Source organism: Tetrao urogallus (assembly GCF_951394365.1).
Source record: "Tetrao urogallus genome assembly, chromosome: 22".
Lineage (NCBI taxonomy): Eukaryota > Metazoa > Chordata > Aves > Galliformes > Phasianidae > Tetrao > Tetrao urogallus.
The window spans coordinates 6,467,377-6,480,476 of NC_136835.1; positions in this window are offsets into that span (position 1 = coordinate 6,467,377).

Consider the following 13,100-nt stretch of genomic DNA (forward strand, 5'->3'; position numbering starts at 1 on the left):
ATCAACAGCCAAATATACTTACCCAACATTTCCCAGCATGTGATGTATGTAGCATTGCTCCTAAAATGGCCAAAGCCATAAACGCTTTATCTTCAATTTGTGTTTAACTATTATTTTTATCAGGCTGGACGTTTCTCTCACCACCTTGAATCAACCTCTTAATGCCAACGCTTCAAGTTTCATCAGGGTGTATTTCTCCATAAGAATGGGAATTCATCAAGCTTCAGCAAAACTGTTTCAAAAAAGTCACATTCAGTGCTTGCATTTGCCCCCTCCACTGTTACCTTTTCGTTTGAAAATTAGGAAATTTAGTTGCTCAGGGCAAACCTTCCCTGCTGTTCCTCAGAGTTTGGTCCAAACTGGGCCAGGGGTAACAAATTCCAGTTGCACCACTGCAATATTTTATTTCGCTTTTGCTGGTAGCAGCCCGGGGTCACAGAGCACTGCACTCACGTCCTCCCCCAGACGGAGCGATTTCTGTTTCCATATGGAAAAGGGCTGTGGCATCTGGTTTCACTCCCAGCAGCTGGCAGCTTGAAGCCTGTGTTTTGCGTGGTGTGGAGTAAAGAGAAAATAAAGTGTCGAATTGTTTGGCATTATCAAGGATTTCTGCTCCCCAGGACTTCTGCATAAAGAGATGGAAATTTCAGCTGCTGGAGCCAAGAAACACACAGAAGTATATGAATTTATTACATTTTATCTCATTCTCCTGCAAACAGCACTGGAAATGTCAAAAGATCATCTATTGTTTCATCATTTATAAAGAATTTTTGTTTTCTTGTTGTAATTTCTTTGATGCGTGGCTGTGGGGAAGGAAAAGAAACTGGAGCAGGAGATGGCAGGTTGAACGAGCAGTTTGTCTGGCCACAGAGCTCCGTGCATTTAAATTTCTCACATCCCGGTTTTTAATTTAACAAATGTAATTAAGGATGGGGTAGGTACTCGGACTATTCATTTACTCCAGATGGAAAAATTAAATTGAATGCAAATTCTATAATCAGACACGAAGTTGAGGATGTCGGACGTGATGGGGAAGTGTCAGCACATTAATGGGAGCACTTTCCCTAAACAGCACCCAAATCTAGAGCTAGGGATTATTTGAATAATTGAGGTGGCATTTGATAAGATATCTGATTGCTGATATCTCCTTAAGATGGAGCCTTAATTGTAATTCTCCATCAAGAAGAATTAATCTGCGTAACGGGGCGTGTAGGGAACGGTGCGGTGTCAGATCGCATCGCTCGCTTTGGCCTTTTACCAGGGGCTGCCATACCTGGTAGCAGTGCCAGAATGATTGGTGGCATCTCCTGGTCTCATCCTGGGCCTCCGGGGCTGTGAGTCCTGGCAGAGGGATTTCCCAAGGGTTGAGCCAGCGCTGCAGCATCAGTACTGAGGCCTGCTCCCATTTCCTTTCTTTGGGGCGCAATCAAACCCTGATTTCTTCGTGAAATAGAGACAGACAAGGAGAATGTTGTTGCATCTTCATCAGAGGACCTTATGGGACCGTCAGCGTCCTCTGATGGGATGCTGCCACTGGGCAGCCATTGGGAGTGGATGGACGCTGAGTCCCAGCTCAGCCTTGGGGGGCAGCAGGAGGGATTCACCCGCAGCCTGGTGGCAAACATTTGGTCGTGGTCACAGGCAGCGCCTCCTGCATTTGCTCGACACTTACGCTGCACTTTGGAGGAGTAACTGTTCTGTTGAGTCCTTTTCACTGCCAGCAGTACTTGTTCCTCTTGGAACAGGGCATAACAGGCAGTGAGATGGAGATAAGCTTTGCTTCTTGAATCCCACATCTGGCAGATAAAATGAATTATTTCAAATGGTCATTGTTTTTGCTGGAAATAATTATTATTTTTGAAGAAAAACAACAACATTTTCTTTAATGTTGACTATCCAGAATGGTAAAATATTTCAGCCTTTCTCTCTCACCTCCTACATCTAGCAGCAAATGAAGAAAGGGAGAGATGAAAGAGGGCAAAGAGATAAAGCTTGAAAGATTTATTTTCTTGAGAGTGTGCATATTTTGGAACAAAATGTAAATGAAACACACAAAAAAAACCCCACCAAAAACATTACGGAGAAAGTACTCGTGAGCCCTACTACAGATTTTGGATTGCCCAGCAGTGAAGAGTGCAGCCTGTATCTCTGCTGTCTTTAATATGAAGCCATATGCAAATTTTCCTTTTTTTCCCCTTTTTTTCTTTTCCTTCTTTTTCTTCTCCTCACCATCCTACCCCCAGCTGTCGCTACATAGTAATATCCGTTTCTGCTGAATGGGTGCATTCATCATCTCAGCAATGTGATTTTAGCACTCAGATGATCTCTTAGGTCAGCATTCACGCTCCACAAGCAGAAGGGCATGATTCCCCCCAAAACTTAAATCACTTGAGATAAGTTGGGCATTATCTTCAAGGTTGCAAATTGCTTGTTTGCTCCTCCAGCTGGAGCTCTTAATTCAGAACAATTAGCATGCCATTTAAAACAGAAACAAAGCATATGGAGGTGATCCTGGGAAAAGAGCATGTTTGGGTTGGAGCACCCCAGCATTGCCTGGCATTCACTGAGCCAGCTTGGCTCCAGTTTGTCTTTCTTTGCACATCCCAGCTCTTCCTTTTGTCCTTCTTTCCTCTCTCCATCTCTCTCCCCCTCCCTCTCTTCCTCCCTTCACTGCTTTCTTTCCTTACTTTCCTTACCTCCTTGCCTCCATCATTTTTGTTCTTATGGTTCACACTGGAATTGCACAAGAATGTTATTTAGAGAACCAAGAATTTATTTTTCATGTGAAATAAAAACAATGCTTTTCTTCAAGTCTTTGTAGGAATCAGCATTGCCTGACACACACTGTGTCACAAGAGTGTTTTTTTTCACCCCACAAATGATCTGCACATCTTCCCAATGTACTTTTCTACCACTGGGGTTTGTTGGGAGCCCTCAAACCTGCAGACCCAGGCTGTGAAGCCGAGCAGGTCATTTTAAAGAGCTTTTCTGCAACCCCTTTCCCTTTACTCTCCGTCAGAGGATGGATGGAGGCAGCATCGGCAAATCTGAATAACTAATCAGAGTCCTCATTAACCCCCCGCAGAGATGCTCAAACATTCACTTTGCTGTTTGTGAAGCAGAAAAAAAAAAAAAAAAGAGGGGAAAGAAAAAGAAATACGACACAAAACGACCCACCCTGCATTAAAATTGATGTGTTATTAATCCCACTGTTCAGACCTCATGGGCACCAAATTTTCCTCCATCTCGCCCAAGGCTGAACAGTGTGGGGCCGCTCCTGCGGGGCACTTTGACTTTCCATTATTTATTGGTGCAGTGTGGTGAGGCCGCTTTGTTCCCCGTGCCCAGATGTGCACACATGTGCCTGGCGGGGAGATTCCCATATTTCTTTACATTTCCCCCCACTTCCAAGGATGCAGATCAGCTACAGGGGCAGTGCTCTGCTCGTGGATTCATCCGCGGTTGGTGCACGGCGTTGCTTTTCAGAAATATGGAAATAGTGCGTGCATATTGACACTTTCCAGATCTTTTTGCTGACGATGGCATCATCAGGGTTGGCTTGTGACTCTGGGAAGGTGGGAGGATGAACGGCTGAGAACGCCGGGTTGCTCTCTGCGCCTTCAGGTGCTCCCACCCTCTGGGCCGCGTTTTGTTCTGAAATTGCCCAATGGGGAAAAAACAAAACACAATCAAAGGAGTTTTTGCAGTGCTCCTTATTTCAGCTTGCAGTGGGTGTTGGAGCTGCTGTGGTGCTTGGAGAGGAGTCATCACCTCTTAATTATGACTGGTGCTCTTCAAAGAGCACAACTGAAATTTGAGCCTTGGTTTTGCTCATTTATAATACTTTTCATGCTGATAGGGTTTCTCCAATTTTCACCGCAGGTACAGAGTTTGGGGATGGCACAGCTTGGAGTGAGATATGAAAAAATTCAGCAAAGCCAGCAGCGTTATCAGGGATGTCAGTGTTTGTTGTTCCTGCTCAGGTCAGAGGAGCTGGCACGGAGTTGTTAAAAACTGAGCCACAGTTAAACAGCACTGAGCTGCTGACGTAGGAAACGCTACGGTTTGGTCACACTGGAAGCAAGCCAGCATGCCAGGAAACATCATTTTTTGCAACAATCCTTAATGATTATTTTTTGCTAAATATTAATCAGCATTTCCTTATATTTAATTAAATCCTTATTAAAGGGATGCTCTAAGGAAGCAGCCTTTTGCATTCTGAGCACAGGCTGAAGTCCTGGGATGCTGGTACCTTACCTGGGTTTCCATCTTCACTGATGGACATGATGCAAGTTGGGTAAATGGGGATTTAGGGTGTGTTGGTTGGGGGATTGCTGTAGATGCAGTATGTGCCAGGATTGCAAATCGTTGCCATCAGTGTGTCTTGTTTGTGACCCTCCAGCATCTGCTCCATGCACTGAGTGCTGTATCTGCCATGGAGCAGCTTGGAGGCAACATCTCCATTCCCTCTTGCATCTTCAGGACTTCAAAGGCCTCTGATAAACTTCAAAGGATGCCTTTTGAAGTTGCTGAAAGTGTGTGCTGGCTAATGAAGATCTACCTCCCTTTGCAAGAGTGTTTGGGGAAGCGTTGCTGGTGGGACTGGCTATTTGTGCTCCTTGTGACAGCGACAAGAGCTGCATCTTTTGTGCAGAAGCCATGCAAGCTGTATTTTTGCCCTGTCAAAACAGGTGCGTGCAGTATCCAAGACCACAGCCCTGATCAGCTCTGAAGGTGGAAATCAGCATTGCTCAGGAGCTATTTTAGCCCTCGCAAAGCTCTGTTTATCTGCTCCTTTTCTTCCAGGTCTCATACTTTATTCACACGAGCAAAGCCAGATGACAAAAGTCTCTCCCATGGGAGGAAAGAAGACTTTACAGGGACGACAAATTGCTGCAAAAATATGAGCTTGTGGAAACACTGTCAGGACAAATCCAAAGCAGGTCACATCCCAGCTCCTTGACTAGCATTCGGCATCAGCCTGTGCTTGCTCTGCCAAAGCACGAGCCCATACGTTTTTATTCCTGATTATAAATATCCTTAATGATGTTTGCAATTGAAGAGTTTTGGACTCGAGACCCATCTGAGTGTTCAGCATAACCTAGGTTGAGTCTCTCAACCTCTCGGCACGACCTGCACTTGGTCAGGAAGCCGAGAGCCTTCTTGCTTCTTCACCAAGTCTTCCATTTTTTGAGATTTGGAGTCCAGCTTTTGGATGGGCAGAGAAGATTTTGTGCCAAGAGCACATGCATAAATGTGTGCTCACAACTGTAGTGCTGGAAACTCAGATGGCATTTTGCATGGAGAAGTCATGGGAGTGATACTGAAACAAACACTTAAGTGCTGGGGCTGTGGTGCGTAGCATGGCAGATATTTTGGGTGGATGCTGGGGATCTCAGAAGCTCTCCTCTAGCTGATGCATATCCGGGTGCATTTATCCCATGTGCATTCAAGGTCTGAGCAGCTGTAGACCAAGTTATAAATATATCCTAGACACATGTGAGTGATCTGAGGAGGTCTGTACCGTATGATACATGTTGTGGGAGGCAGATGCAGATTGAAGATCTGAGGAGCTTTCTGGAAGGGATGTTTATCAAGGGACTTACATGTTTATTGGAGTTTTGAGGAGCTCTGTAGAGGTGTTATATATAGCATGGTAGATATGTCAGGCGTGCACGGGAGATCTGGGGAGCTCTCTAGAGGTGATGTATGTCGTGGTAGGTACATACATCACATGTATATTTTAGATTTGAGGAGCTCCAGACTGGTGATGTATATAAGAGATGTATGTATCAGACAAATACAAGAGATCTGAGCAGCTCTCTAGAGGTGATTTATATCAGTGTAGATATTGCAGGTTATATTGGAGATCTTAGGTGATGTTTATCACCTTGTATCTAGAGGTGATGTAAATTGAGGGACATTTATCAGGCGTATATTGGAGATCTGAGGAGCATGCTAGAGGTGATGTATGTATCAGAGATCTGGGGAGCTTTGTCTCTTTGCCTTGAAATCATCCACTTGCTTCCAGTGTCTCTTGGAGGCCTTGATGTCATCCAGTTTTCCAGGAATTACATTTTCTACGTTCTCCTTTTCTCTTAGAGAAAAAAACAACACAAAATGTGCCCGTGGCCATGCAAGTCACTGCTCGGTCTCGCTTTTTGTTTGTTTATTTTATTATCTGCGATGCAGAAGGTTTCAGATAACAGCTATCTTTATCCTGGACACGCCTGGCTCGCTGACTTCTGTCTTGTCAAGGAGTAGCACCCATTTGCCAACCTTGGTCACAAGAAATCTCAGGTTTTAAGTCATCCTCGCAAGCTTCCTTCCGTGTGGATTTTTTTTTTTTTTTGACACAGGAACCGCTGCAGAGAGGGAGATTTGTGAAGGCATTTAGTGAGATAATTAAAGCTGAACTGAGAAATACGGTGATTTGCAGACGCACCTAAGTGGGTTAGGCAGCTAAATCCCATTTAGGCAGGGAAATTTTGCCACTTGATCTGCTTAGAAGGGCCTAGAAATCCCAATCTCAGCTTCCTTAAAGACCAGATCCTTGGGAGACGCAGCATCATCTCTAACACTTATACGGACTTTTGCTTATTAGATAACCTCCTGATCCACTCCCCTGTTTTTGAATTAATGGCTCTTTCCTGGTTCATGCAGTCTGAGCTGGAGTGTAGAGGCACGTTTACACTCAAGCAAAGATTGTAATTAACTATGGGAATGGTGACAGCCAGTGCAAAACAGGGGCATGGCCAACAGCAGCAGCAGCTTCATGTCTTTTTCCCTGTTTTCTCCTTTTCAGACCCAAACTGTACCACTAACCCACTCTGAGATCCTGTGCTGGGGAGCTGTCATTCCTGAGGAGCAGAAGGGGACGGGACGAGATACAACTGTGGCTTTCCGCCTGTGGATATACTGGCAACGAGCGCATCTTCATATTCCAGGCACATCTCGGTTCGACCTCTAAAGCTCTGATACATTTTTCCCATTCCTTGGAGATGCTTGTCACGTCCCTGGGGGTCTGACTTATCAGCCACTAGTCCACCTTTCATCCCCAAGGGGCACTTCTCACCCGACTTCCTTGATTCCTCCTATTTTTTGCCCTATCCTGTAATAAGTTCTCCAAGAGCAGACTTGCCCTTGCAGGGTGGCCTGCAGTGGCTTCATTGATGGTGCCAGAGGACCTAGCACAAAAAGCTTCATCCTCTATGTAATATTTCATCTTCCATTTCATTGTTTTCTTTCCATATGCAATATTTCACCATTTTCTTTCCCAGACTGTGACCCATACTCAGAAGTTTTGCTTTTGTGGCTGTGGAACATTTCGTGCAGTGGCTCCTCAAGCACCCACAGACGGTAAGGCAGCCTCGTTTTGTACTAATTGGGCAATGATGTATGAATTGAGAGGGATATGGTGAGTTGTGACCTCGGCAGGGCTTTGTCTGAGGGATTTCTGCTCTTTCCTGGTACCTTGCACTTGTATTGCCCCTTTGCTAAATTCGGTGAGCATTAGAGAGGAATTGCTGACTTTCCTATTTTTATTGTTATTTTCCTTATAAATCAGGCTGTGCAGGGGATCTTGCTTTAAAGCTCAAGCGTTGAGAGCACGTTGTTAAGAGCTGTAAGCCACGACTAGACTAGAGGAAAACACAGATTTTGTCATAAAAATACCCCAAATATGGGCTGTTATCACTGCGAAATATTGGCAGCTCAGTAGGATATGGAGAAATGGTCACCAGTTAAAAATAACTTAAATGCAGAGCTTAAAATAAGATGTGCATGAAACCAAGGATCTCGCAGTTCTTCAGTCAACCCCAATCGCTAAAATTAGGGCCTGACAGAGTGACAAATGTGTTTGCTCTGTGCCAACACTGGAGGCACCCAGAGGGTGACAAAATAAATCCCCATTGGCTACAACTTTCCTCCTAAAGAAGCAAAGAAAAATCTTTGGCTGTTGAACAAAATATTAACTTGAAAACTGAGATGCCTTCAGTGTGGGCAGCTGTCCTGGAAAGGAGCCTGATCTCCTCCTAAATCAGCGGAGATGAGGGCTGGAGCATCTCAGGGTAAAACCCAAAAGCTGTTCAATTCTTTCTGCTCTTTCAGCCCAAAGTGAAGCTTCACTTGGAGGCTGCATGGCAAAGCACAGTGCAAAACCTTTTGCATCTTTTCTTTGAGTTTTGCCTGCTCTGAAAGCCCTTTTAATAAACGGCAGTCAATAATGACAGGATTATTTTCTCCAGACTGCCCTTTCAGCCTCAATCCTCACTAGTGACCTTCCATCAGCCAAATAAAACAGGATTAAGTATGTGGCGAAGTGGCTGAATTTCTCATTATTCCAGATCTCAGGTTTGGCCCCGTTTCTACTAAAGGTGTGGATTGGGTTGACCTCGGAATCTCTTCTTAGGTTAAACATAAAACTATCAGAGGGTGTCCAGAGGAGAGCTACAAGATGGGGAAGGCCCTGGAGAGCCATCTATCACCAGGAATTTTGCATTAGAATAAAAAACTCAGACCCATTTCCCTGGTGGTGATAAAGACCAGAAGACCAGAGAGCTGCAAGAGGGGGATGTGAAGCAGAAGTGCAGCAAGTTGGGAGCTCTGATTTATCTGCCATATGGGAAAGAGGAAAGCAGCCAGCTCCAAAGGGATTCCTTTCACTCTCCCAAAGGAAAAATTTGCAAGCATGTTAGCAAGAGTTAGTAAGAAATGAGGCAGATTTAAGCGAGGAAAGGGTTTTATGGGTGTTCCATGGCATTGCTTTGCTTCTGGTGATTCCCATGGGCAGGGAAATCTTTGCCTTGGTTCCTGTGCATATCTTTCCATCCACATTTCTGCAATTGGGGTAGGTCTGCTGCTTTAATCCAGTCTCTGCCACATGACCAAAAATTGTTCCTGCTGGTGTTGCCATCACTCACACGTGTGCTGGGGGATTTGATGAAACTGATGCAAATAGGCGACGTGTGTTACCCAGTCCTGCGTAGTTTGTGGCCGGATCTTTGCTGGGATCTTTGGAGCACTGAGGTTGTGGGTGGCTTCTGTCCACCGGTGCCAATCCGATCCTCTGACTGAAAAACTGGTGATGGGCTGTGGGATGGAATAACAAAGCTGATGTTGTATATGTTGTATAAAAAAATCCATTTTTGCTGAGGAAGATTTCCTCTGTCCTCCAAGAAGTTCTGTGTCAAAGTCTGAACCTGGTTGGGACTTTGGGGTGAAACTTTCCTATTTCAGGACTGGAATGTGATTGAAATTTGGAGTTTGGGTGTTGTAAATATGATTGCACAGCAATTCCTATGTCATGGGATTAGCAGGTTGCAATTGAAAATGAAGTGTGCAAGGCAACTTTTGAAAGCATCAGGATAGATTTTGATCACAAATTATTCACAGTTAATTGCTTGCAGTGAAGAACTGCTAGAAAATTAATCCTCTCCCGATTTTTGCTAATGCTCTCAAAGCAATCAGAACCTTTTCCTGGACAGTTTGTGTCCAACAAGGGGAATTTTGTACATTTTTAGGCTCCTCAGCTACGTTTCACTTCAAAGGTTTTCCATTTGCCCTCCAAAAAAAAAAAAAAATCACAATTTGCTCTTTTGGGAACTTTTGCTGGGCCGGGGGCTGCATTGCCCAAAATTCAAGTATTTTCATGTTACTTTGAAGAAACCTCTTTGATGTTTCCCTGTGCCAGTTTTTTTGGAAGGTGCTTTAAGGATCTCCCTCTATAAAAGTAACACTAAAACGTGCGCAGGTATCTCAGCTCTCCACTTACAAAAAGAACAAAGTTGTTTAATGCTGCCGTTCAAGGTACATTAACCTTGTCTACTAAAGCTCTGACTGGCTCTTGCAGGTTTTATTCTTGTGTTTATGTTGCAGAGATATCCCTGGAGCATTTTAGTCGGCAGCGGGGATGGGTATCTTCGGAGAGAAGAGAAATATTTAGCGGTAATTGTTGTTCTCATCAGAAATGCACCACAGCAGCTCCCCCTCCCACACCTACTCCTTCCCGTGCAGCTGGGGGGTTGCAAATATCTTAACGCTGTTTCCCTTCCACAACGGGGAGATTCCCCATCCCGTGGGGAACTGAGCTGTTTTTGGGACGTGCCATGCGGCGCAGCGTGTCCCTTTCCCCTTCTGCTGCCTTTGTGTTGGTCAAAAGCCTTTTCAGGAGAAGAGGAGTTTGCTCCGGCCCTGGATTTTGTTCTGCAGAAATGCCAAATCCCAAACTGTGTTACACAGCGGCAGCAGCAGAAGCCCAGCCTTGATTCATCTTTTTTTTACTGGGAAATAACTCAGTGATGAGACACCAGGAAGTTGTCAAAGTGCAGTACGTAGGGAAACTGCGTCTGGGCTGTTAGCGGTGCAGAAATCCTCCTGGAATTGAGCAGAGGAAATTTGGCTACCAAACGTTGCGAAAAAAATAGAAACATTTGTTATCCCCGTGATGTTTCTAGCGTCTATCCACATTCAAGGCAGCATGCAAGCCCATGTGGTAGAAAGAGAAGAATCATGAGAACCAATTGAGAATGGGTAATACCCTGAAAAACAGAATTCTTCCCCATTTCTGACCATTGATGAATTGACATCATCAGACGTGATGTTAGAGGGTTGCTTTCGTAGCTTGTGAAAACCTAATGCTCACCTGCAGCTGGAAACTTTTGCTCTCAGGAAAATGGGCAAATTTCAGTAAAAACAGACGGCAACAGGGATATGGCAGAAATGCTGCATGTGGGACCGAGGGATTCGCTCCTGAGTCACTTCACAGGCAAGCAGAGGGATGTTGTCACCCGCAGAGAGTGAACCTGTCCTGGCTGGCGTTTCACAGCAGGATATATTGTCCTCTGGAGGTGCATCTCCCTTCTTGTCAGCCATATTTCTTCATTTTAACTTATGTATATGTGAATAATGAATGTGTATATCATAAACATCAGCGTACAGAAGCCCTCTGTGGAGACAGCAGCACTGAGCTCCGGCAGCCTGCTGTGAGCAGAGCATGACCAACGCTGTCCTCGTGAGCCGTCTGAGAAAACACCCTTTGGAAGGGTGAAATCCCCTCCTGTGGTGGAACCGCACTCCCAACTGTCTCAAATAATTTTGCAACGTCAGGAGGAAAATGGGAAATGCATGAAAACCTGTCTGCATGGTTTCCACGTGGAACTCTCAGTTATCCACCACACGCTGCAGGGAGAAGCTGTTGAATTAGCTGGAAAAAATGATCCCCGTTTTCCATTGATTTGAAAGCAACAGCTGCATTTTGCAAAGCCAACATTAACGTTATCTGAAAAAATTGGTAACGTGGAGTCCAAGGCGGCGATTTTTTCACATTCAGGGCTTCTTCTAATGCATTTTCACAGCAGTTTTGCTAATCGTGTGGATCAGAGATTATTTCCTCTTCGCCTCCAGGATGGCGATGACTGCCAGTGATACTTGGATTTTTTTAACATTTTGAAGCATTGGTGACCACCCTGAAAAGATGACTTCTCAACTCGTTCTAATTACGTTAATTTGAAAGGAGAGATAAGAGATGGCTGGCAAAAAAGCAGCCTATAAATCTTTCCGGGCTGCAACTCTTTTAGGTCGGCACGAGCTCTGTGGGAAATACGTTTCCAACTTAATGGCAATGTTACAGTGAAATGAAATAATTTTTATTTCATAAGGAAATTTAGGATACTTTGATCTCAGATTGCTGCCAAAACCCCTTCCGGAAATGAAAAGAGCATTTATCAGTTTTATTGCTCAAAAATGCTCATTTGTGTGTGATGCCCTGGGAGCAGGCTGACTCCTCCTGCCCTCGTCGGCTCCCAGCCCCGAAAATTCACCATTTGCCCAAGGTGGGATCACTGATCTGAGATGCTCTGCAGGGGCTATTGCTCTGCACCCCTTCTCTTTCTCCTCTCCTCTTCTGGATGCCAATAGCCAAGGGCACACCGGTTTAAGAACATTTAAGGGGGAAAATAATGACCAAACAGTAAGAATTAGTACCTAAAACAGCAGCGATTGGACTTTCGCTGCTCCGGGGAGAGGCGCAGCGCTGACATAAATCCGCGGGGCTGCAGGGCAGCGCTGACAGCTCTGCACCGCACGGGGCCCCGCGGCTGCTGCGGCCCCACATAAACACAGCGCTGTCGGCGACGGCTGCCTCTCATTCTTATCCCTTTTTATATTTGGCCGTAAGTCGCGTTCTCCACACAAATCAACACCTGTGAAGCCTCAAAGCGCTGCTCGATGTGGCGAGCAGGTTGGGGGATACTCGGCAATTAATTCGGGCTCTGGACTGCCACCTTCTGGGAATACATTCGGATACAAAGCCTGCACCCTGCGGTGCAGCGCTGCTTGCTAACGGTAGGCTTGCTGCAGGCACGGACAGCAGCTGCGGGTTTTGCCCCAAAATAGCCTCTGAGGGGCCTTTTTCCCGTTTTTTTTTCTGGGCTGTCGGGATGCCGGGCTCTTTGCTTTTTCCGGCTGCAGCTGTTTCTGGTGAGGTTTCCCCCGTGGGCTTCGGTGTCACCCCTCAAGGATGGGGCTGCCTGTGTGCCTGCAGGGCAGGATTTAACATCTGACCCCAAAGATTTTAAGCTGCCGGTTCACTCAGGAGCAGATAATTTTATTAGAGTAAAAAAAGATAAAAGCGTCATTTCAGGAGTTGGACTCCATGATCCTCGTGGGTCCTTTCCAACTCAGGAGATTCTGTGGTTTTACGATTTTAATCCCATAAATGCTGTCTTCAGGAGGTCTGAGTCACGCGCTGACCCCACTCTACATTCTCAATGCCCTCCATTTTGGATGTGCTCTCTTAATAAGCTATTCAAGGGACATGCAAAGCATGTGAAAAGTAATCCTGTATTATTATATCTGTAAACAAATATTTTTCATATTTATTCACTCAAAACAATAACGGCGATTGATGCTGATCCCACGCACAGTGCTCAGCTTTCTGCATCAGCACAGTGCCTTCGTGCCTGTGGTGCCTGGTGGGCTCTGCAAGGCCCAAAGTCTCACGGAGGAGAGCAGAATATTGCAAATCTTCCCCCAGACAACTTCAGGGAATGATCTGAAGACCCCGAGCCCACCTCAGCATCCCTGTTCCTCTGCCGTGGGTG